General features: G+C 37.3%; 1 protein-coding gene across 1 annotated transcript in view; it reads right to left on the reverse strand.

Moving 5' to 3' along the window:
• The window catches only part of FBXO28 (F-box protein 28), a 28651-nt gene that overhangs the window by 21079 nt on the left and 395 nt on the right, over window positions 1–7177 (reverse strand). The window lies entirely within an intron of this gene.

Consider the following 7177-nt stretch of genomic DNA (forward strand, 5'->3'; position numbering starts at 1 on the left):
CTAAAACGAATACTGTTAATCAACTATACTTCAACTAAAAAAAGAAAAATTAGAAAATAGGAGGTCACAAAGACAGACAAACTAGAACAGCACCACAAAAGCCAAAAAGATTTGAAGCATTAGTTAATACTGTAGGAAAAGAACAGTATTTAATGTGGTATTCTTCCATTCATAAATGTTCTATAAGCACTGACTGACTGATAGCATAAAAACAAAGACACGATAGAGCATATATCTATCTTTTGTTTAGGATTCAGAAGGAAGCAAAGTGACCTCTGAAAAACAGCAATACACTAATTTTCCCCAAGGTGAGCAGTTTAATGTTAACTGTTGACAATGTATGTTAACTTGCAAAACAAAATTATCTTATTTAAAGTGTAGCTCTAAATTTGGGGATATTTTAATTATTTCCCAAGGCTAAAGGGAAGAAATTTCATTTCTCCAGTTATTAAAACAAAACAAAAATCCTAGCAATTTGGCAATTTACCCAAGACAGGAAAATAAAATTCTAGAATCTGATATACAAAGATGATGACTATGTCAAAAACAGTGTATTTAGAGATTAGGAAAATATATACTATAAAAACAAAAGGGAACTAATGGAACAAATCAGTCTACAATGAAGACGTTTAGCTTGGCCCCTCTGTTATTTGCTGCTCTAGCGTGAAGAACAGATTTGTTTTTTTCTTTGTTAATTACTTCAAGATTTTAAATGCCATGTTTATTCTTTTTATCATTTTCTAACTTAAGTGGTCAGTAATAAAAATTTTTCTTCACTTGTGTTTATTTAGAAATCTTTTTTGTTGTGCCACTATGGCCCTTTTTTTTTTTTTTTTTAAACATCTTTATTGGGGTATAATTGCTTTACAATGGTGTGTTAGTTTCTGCTTTATAACAAAGTGAATCAGATATACATATGTTCCCATATCTCTTCCCTCTTGCGTCGTCTCCCTCCCTCCCACCCTCCCTATCCCACGCCTCCAGGCAGTCACAAAGCACTGAGCCGGTATCCCTGGGCCATGCAGCTGCTTCCCACTGGCTATCTACCTTACTGTTTGTTAGTATATATATGTCCATGTCTCTCTCTCGCCCGATCACAGCTCACCCTTCCCCCTCCCCATATTCTCAAGTCCGTTCTCCAGTAGTCTGTGTCTTTATTCCTGTTTTACCCCTAGGTTCTTCATAACATTTTTTTTTCTTAAATTCCATATATACGTGTTATGAAATGCACACTTTTCCTGTCAAACCTAATCTCTAATATCAAATCTTAGTTGATTCTAAGATATACATTTTTCATCTTTTAACATTTGACAGTGGAATGGTCTTCCAATATATGATATATTACAATATAATTGCCAGCATTTCTTTCTCAGATATCTTAGATGCCTTGAAATACAGTATGCTGGGCTTCTGCAATTTTGTTTAAGACGCTGTAAAGACTTTAAGATATGTTATCAATTTAATAATGGCTCTTCTGGAAGAAAAAAAAAGTACTGCCACAATAATATACATGCAATTTGATCAAGATGCATTCTCATTTCAAAAATGTTAAAATGGGGACTTCCCAGGCGGTCCAGTGGTTAAGACACTGCACGTCCACTGCGGGGCGGCTTGGGTTCTATATCCCTGGTTAGGGAACTAAGATCCCGCATGCCATGCAGCGCGACCAAAAAAATAGAGGAAATAAAAAAAGGTTAAAATATGAAACTATACCTTGGAATCAAGGAAATACTGTAATGGAATCACATTTTTATGTACTCATTTCGTGCTCTACAGTTTTCAAATGAACAGTTCATGTTTTTCTCTAATTAATTAGGAAGCTATTATCAAAGATTAGGCTGCTTATTAGACTCTTGAACTGAAAGGGATATAGACACCAGAACCCGTCCTTTCTTTTAACAGTGAGAAAACTGAGGCCTTAAGAATTTATATGACTTGTCCAAGGTCACCCAGCTACTCAGGGGCAAAAAATGAAATTAAGAATAAGGGTCTTCTAGCAAATAGATATTTATTTTTTATATATATACATATATATTTATCAGTCTAATATGGACTTTAATCTAATATGGATTACTCTCAGTTTCCTCATTTTTTTGTACTGGCTGCACAAGATTATTTGAAGGATTGGAGAAGTGCCTAGGACAGCACCTCAATAAAAACCAAGCTATGTGTGTGTGTGGGGGGGAAGAATCCAGGTCTTCTGATCTGTATCTTTTTAAATTTAGTGATCAGTAGCTATACAGACCGAAATGATTATCCTAATTATTCTCAACTGATGAGAGTCTCAAATAATACTCCACTGCTATAGAAACTGTTGGAACTAGTCTAGAAAGTAGGACTTCTTTATTTTAAGGACATTAGTGGGGGGTTCCTACTACACTACTAAAGTTTAGAGATGGAGCTAGACCAAAATCTTCCTATAATCCTCTCAATCAGACAAATCTGCTGTGTAGAACATTTGACAAGCCATCTGGGCTGGATTCTTCAAAAAGTCATGAAAGAATGAAAACAGTGAAAAAGTGGGAGGAATTTTCTAGATTAAAGAGTCTAATGTTTTATTAGATTTAAGAACCTTAACTGCCACCTCCCCAACCCCTCCAAGCTATAAAAAAATATTTTGAGGACAACTTAAAAATCTGAATATAAAATGTAATATTAAATCCCTTGGAAGTGATGATATTGTGATTATATAGAAGAAGTATTCAGGGGTAAATGTCATTATATTTGCACCTTACTTTCTAATGGTGAATAAGCATACAAGTGAAAGAGATAAAGCAAATGTGGCAAACAGTTAATGAAAGGTGATAAAATCATTTAAAAGATGAACAATGAATGAGCCAGGCCTATTTGTTTTTTCAGTGAACTCCTCTTAATTTCCCTTACCTATTAAAAATATTGATACAACTTGCCCCCTCTTTCGTAAGAATACTTTAATCTTTTATAAAAAAATTCTATCTACCTGGCATGGATTGTTTAAGATACAATACTATATATATAGAGAGAGACAGTTAATTCTCAATCGTCTGCTGGTAAAATTACAACAAATTAAAAATTCTCTGGGTGTCCTCCCTAAATATTCACTTGGAAAGAAAATATAAATTTATTTTAATATTAGCCTGAGCAAAACAATAAGGATAACTACATGCCTTTTTTCTGCTGGGAATGTTCTTCTACCTCTGACTGGATGAAAATTCATGATCTTGAGGAAGCCTCTCCTGATTAACCTCAACATTCTTGTATTTACTAGTATGCATTTGTTGTCCTAGTGCTTTGTAAATGTGCTCAAGGAAGGTGTTTACGTTCTGTCTCAATGATGATACTGTGGACAGGGTTACTGATTGAACACCTTTGCTTTGAGATTGTGCAGGAGTGAACTGTCCCCAAAATATTATAATTTCTTACCTACACTTAAGTACCTGTTAATAAAATCAATAACCTGATGATGACATGGTAGGGGAAAAAAAAACCCAGCAACGCAGAGAGTGTATTTTCTATAATACAGCGATACAGAGCAGTGGTCCTCAAAGTATGTGACCCTTGGGATTCCCAAGATCCTTTCAAGAGTTTGCGAAGCTAAACTATTTTCATAATACTAAGATGTTATTTGCCATTTTCATGCTTATTCTCTCACAAGATACAGAATTTTCTAGAGGTAACATGACATGTGATGACAGCTAAGGGAATTATGCATTGCGTATTCTTGTGTTTTCTAGACTTTTCAAAGGTAAGCTCTTAGGGTCCTCAATAACTTTTAAGAGTGTAAAGGGGTCCTGAGACAAAAAAATTTGAGAACTACTGGTATAGAGCAAGAGATAGGAGGAAGACAGCTTGCCTACTTAAAAAAACAAGTAATGGTTTCCCATTTTCCTTCATATTTTCTACCAATCAACCCTCTCTACAACTGAAGTTTTCAAACACATTTGAAGAAAAGATGTGAAAGGAACTAGAAATGGGTAATAGACTTAACTAGATACAGTGCTTTAGAGAAATAGCTTGGGACAAAAGCATATATTTATGTACCTTGTTAGCAACTGGAAAATTTCATTCCAGATAATAAGCAGGACTTCTGAATTTAACTTTTAGTCAAATTTGTCCTGAACCACTAATAGGATTCCATTAAATTTATAGGAGCTCCACTAGAATCACAGAGGAGAAAGTATGATAGGTTCTCTCTAAGACAACTTTTTTTTTTTTTGGCTGTGCCACGCAGCTTCCAGGATCTCAGTTCCCCCACCAGGGATTGAACCCCAACCCCCTGCAGTGAAAGCGGGAGTCCTAACCACTGGGCCACCAGGGAATTCCCTAAGACAACTTTTAAAGCCTCCCATACTCATTTTTTCAGTGAGCGAGAACACTGTACTCATGAGTCAAAGTTATACGTTTAAAGTTAGCTTTGATCTGCTCTGTAACTAGCTGTAGGACCTCACTTCTTAACCTGTGCCACTTGTTTCAAAAACTCTCATACCTGCCAACGAGGCCTAGGTGACAATCTAATGCTGCATCAGCGCAAACTTGTGTGATTTACTGGCAGAACAACTCAAAGTACATGTTTTGTCATTTCAAAAGTTGTGTTCATCCAATTAATTTTAAATATATTGGAGAAGTTAAATATTTAAAGAGTTATTTTTATGTAACCAGGATTTCCAAGTTCCATGTACATTTTTGGAGCAGTCAATGGCAGAAAAAACAAAACAAAATCCAATTTAATAAGGCATTTGGACAGTCCCTTGGAAATAACTAAATTGGAGCGTCAAACTTCAATAATTCATGGCAACAGGAAGCAAATTATCAACTACACTGCACAAGTAACTGAAAAATGTTATTTTAGCCATTTCAACTTAGAGCAAATCTTTTCAAGAAAATACAGAGTGGTTAAGCACATGGATCAAGCACCTGTCCTCTAATTTAGGTGCTAACAATAGTTATGACTGAGGTCCTAATAAGGCAAGTAAATTGGGAAGGAAGAAAAAAAGAAACACCTGAAAAATAAATAAACTAGCTCATCAACCATTGAATAGTTGACATTTAGCTTTATGGAAACCAATTCTGTTCTTAATTAATATCACTCTCTTCCAATTATATCCAACCTAACTCCACTCAAGAAACTACGAAAGTTATATGCCAGATAGCAGCACACACTGCTACTGATTTTCTGGCAAACAGCATTTGGGTATACATGGTCACTTAAATGAGAAAAGGCCTGTAAAGGACCTAACAAGCACAATCTCTAGGCAGCCAATTTCATTAAGTGATCGTAATTAAATTAATGCTGACATCTAGTGGCAAGAAAGAATCTTTCATGTTACTTGAATTGTACCTTATGACATCAAACCAATGAATCTACAACCAAAGACACTTCCAAATCCCCACAAAAGATTATCCATTTAATCTAAGAATTAACCTTAAGAAAGGAATAAGAAATAGTTCCCCATTACTAAAGCAGAGGGAAAAAAAAAACATCTTTTAAGATGTAAAACTGGCAGCAGAATCTTTTTGGGGGGTAGGAGTGGAGGGGTGGTAAGGGACTCCTTAGCAGAGGGGTGGTAACGGACTCCTTATGGAAAAAATCTTTGAAACTACAAATTTGTATCTTTAAAACACTAGAATAGATAACTGCTTAAAAATTAAGAATGCAGCTGAATACTTCACTTGAAAGAGATGTCATTTACTAATAAATTGTGGGGTATGTTTTTAACTTTGTCCCCTAGGACAGGCTGGTTTTCCCCCCTTTAAAAACGTTTTTAATTTTTTAAAAAAATAAAATGACCAACAAATGAACAAACCCCTCCAGTTTTCCTCAACACTTATAAAACAGAACTGTGAACATCCCAAGCTTTACAAAGGCATTGTCTGGCTGAAAGGCTCAATTCAATCAAATGCTATGCCCAATTTCCAGACACCAGGAATGTATACCATGAATTCTGATCAAACATCATCCTTTATAAAAATCTGAAGGAATATTTAAGATTCTACAAGAAATTCTGGATGACACGTCCTGGAAATTAAGGGACAATCATTTTGAAATATCACTTTTCAAATGAAGAATTTTCCATCCTGCAGACTGGCATGGTTAATGTGCTGTGTTGACAAGAAAAAAAACCAACAACTGTCCACCAGTTTGAATGAATATTTACAAGCTTCCTTTAAAAAATAAGTATACTTTCAGAAATACAATTATAATCAATTTTAGATTGGAGGTGTACACCTAAAATATGGCATATTGATTATTAAGAAAATGCTATACACAGCACATTCAGCAATATGTCTTTGTCCTCTTAAAAACAACCCGACCACAGATTTAGCTTCCACACAGAATCGGTCTGCAATCATTTCAAAATGTCCACCTCCTTCAATTTCCTTACCACTTAAATTCACTGAAAGGAAGCAAAATACCTGACTGAACTAAGATATTCATCAAACCTTCAGTGAAACTTCTGGAATGAAGAAAATCCCAATGGCAATTTATTTTCATAAATCATGTACTGAACTACTGTGATTTTAAGGTATAAAACCTCTCCTAAAGCTGGTGAGTGGGCGTAAATCACTAGGTTAGAAAACGAACTCTAGGGAAAAAAAAACCTTCTCAAGGGGCAAGTTGCTTCACTATGGGTGGGAAGTATCAGGGGTGAGGCAAGGCCGGAATAGTCACTTCTCAGGGCTCTACTTTACTGGTCAACTAGGGCGCTGGGGTTGAGGCTACGTTCCAATTCCTCCAAACCTCTACTGGCTTTTGGGAGGACCGACCGATCCGACTTTATTTTCTGCAACAAGAAAACTTAGCGGGGGGGTGGGGGGGGCGGGGGAACAATACGTTATTCTCGCAGACAAACCAAACCTGGCTGGGATCATCTCGCCCAGTTCGGAGTGCTGGCCCCCCCAACTCCGGCCGGGGGCTGGAGGATGATATACAAAAGGCAGGTGGCGAGACCCTTCCGGCGTCCACATTCAGGTCAGGAGGAGGTGGGAAGCCCAGCTCCCGCTGCCTCCCCGGCCGCGGCCCTGCTTCCGGGTGGGGGGCACGGAGCCCCCCAAGGCCAAGTTCCCGCAGGCAGTCGCCCCCAGCCCCAAAGCAAGGGCAAAATCCGGACAAGACCCGCGGACCGGTCCCGACAGAGACTTTGGGGCGGGAGGGGTGCGCTTGGTGCTCTGGCGCCGGCTGCGGCTCCCAAGGGGCTCC

This window comes from Lipotes vexillifer, unplaced genomic scaffold, assembly GCF_000442215.2.
Source record: "Lipotes vexillifer unplaced genomic scaffold, Lipotes_vexillifer_v1.1 scaffold634, whole genome shotgun sequence".
NCBI lineage: Eukaryota > Metazoa > Chordata > Mammalia > Artiodactyla > Lipotidae > Lipotes > Lipotes vexillifer.